A 1,705-nucleotide genomic window follows, 5' to 3' on the forward strand; every position below is an offset into this window, starting at 1 on the left:
AGGCCCATCTCCTCAGCGGTCCAGAGAACAGAGCGCATCGTCCGCTTGGGCTTGAAGCCAAGCTGTTTCACCACGGAGAGCGCCCGCCAGGAGACAAAGGCACCCGCGCCGTCGTCCATCGCTCCCTGGCCGACGTCCCACGAGTCGAGGTGGCCGCTGACGAGGACCACCTCATCGGGTCGCTGGCTGCCCACCAGTTCGCTGACAACGTTTCGCGAGATGGCCTGATTTTGGGAGAGGCGGTTCTCAGAGTACAGGCGGATGACTACCTCTTCTGTTAAAGAGGGAGAAGAAGATTAGAAAAGTTTCTTAAAGATCAGTTCGAAATGATCATCACTTACCGCCGTCATCAGTGAGCCGCTGCAGGAGCTCCGCATCCTCGACCGTAATGGAGACGGCAGGCACCTGGGTGACATTCCCTACGTATTCTGAAAAACGATGAAAGGTAAGATGATAAACTTTTTTTTCCTAAAAATAACCTCGATTTCTTACCCTGCATTCCAGTGTGCGGCGAGTTGATAGAAAAGGGTGTCACCGAACGGATGAGGGCGGCCAGGCCGCCGTACTTTGCCGCCCGACTGGCGCCATGTTCGCGGTAGTCCACCGAGAGGCCGTAGCTCTCATAGCGGAAGTTGAAGACGACAATCTTGCCGGAGACGTTGGCCGCGCGGCGCTCCAGCTCTGCGTAGTCACGGACGACGATGACTGGGGCCTCGAGGGGCCGCTTTCCGGGCGTGCCGACGCTGTAGCCAAGGCCGAGGATGTTCAGCTTCTTCACGCGGGGCTTCACCATCTTCGCCCACTCGGTTCCGCGGGTCTGGGGAAGAAGATTTATAACTCAAACAAACAAACAAACAACCAAAGACTTACCCAAACCGGCACCGAGACATTCTCGCCGTGTACATTCTCGTGGCCCTCCTTCTTCAGCCAGGACAGCATGTGGTCAATGGCCGCCTCGAGGTTCTCCGTGCCGGTAAAGCGGGCGCCGAACTTGTCGACGAAGTAGGCGAGGTGCTCGTACGTTGAGCCCGACTGCTCCGGCGTGGTCATCACCGCCTGGACGAGCTTCCGCACGTCGCCGGCCACGGCGGCCACCTGCGACTTGAAGACCGTCTGGTAGAGCTGGTTCTCGGCACAGCCTTCGCCGGAGAAGATCTTCAAGTTGGACGATGAAGAATTTGGTGGTGGCGATGAAGACGAGGTGGTCGCTGGAGCCGAAGAACAGAAGGTGGCGAGGCAGCCGACCAGGGCAAAAAGTAGACGATATTTCATTGTTTGTAGTGGTGGTGGTGGTGGTGCAGCACTTGAAGAAGAAGAGGAAGAGGACAAAGAGCCGAAGATGAGGACGTTTGGCGTGAACACTATGAGTGAAGCGTGTGGTGGTGGTGATGGACTGAGGAGCAGACCTGGCTTTTATGAGCACTTGTCAGGCGCCGGCAGCGGCACCAGCACAACGTCAGCGTCGTCCCGACGATGATGACACTTCGTCAGAGTTGACGACTTGATGAGTCGGAAGAACGTTGACTCAACTTGAAGATATGATCTGCACGCCTGACTGGGATAAGGAGGACAATTTTAGTTCTCACTCTGAACGGCAACTTCGCCCACTCACCGTTTGAGTTTGAGTTTGAGTTTGGAAGACCTAAATTCACTCAGGTCACTTACTCACGACCAGAAGGCTGCAAAGTTCGAGCTGCTGCTGCTG

At 56.1% G+C, this 1,705-nt stretch overlaps 1 pseudogene; it reads right to left on the reverse strand.

The window, feature by feature from the left end:
* Positions 1 to 341: 341 nt before the first annotated feature.
* Positions 342 to 1,272, reverse strand: LOC108356375 (carboxypeptidase Q pseudogene; annotated as a pseudogene).
* Between the last annotated feature and the right edge of the window lie 433 nt (positions 1,273 to 1,705).

Source organism: Rhagoletis zephyria, unplaced genomic scaffold, assembly GCF_001687245.7.
Source record: "Rhagoletis zephyria isolate East Lansing unplaced genomic scaffold, Rhagoletis_zephyria_1.1 Rzeph_scaffold_58047, whole genome shotgun sequence".
Lineage (NCBI taxonomy): Eukaryota > Metazoa > Arthropoda > Insecta > Diptera > Tephritidae > Rhagoletis > Rhagoletis zephyria.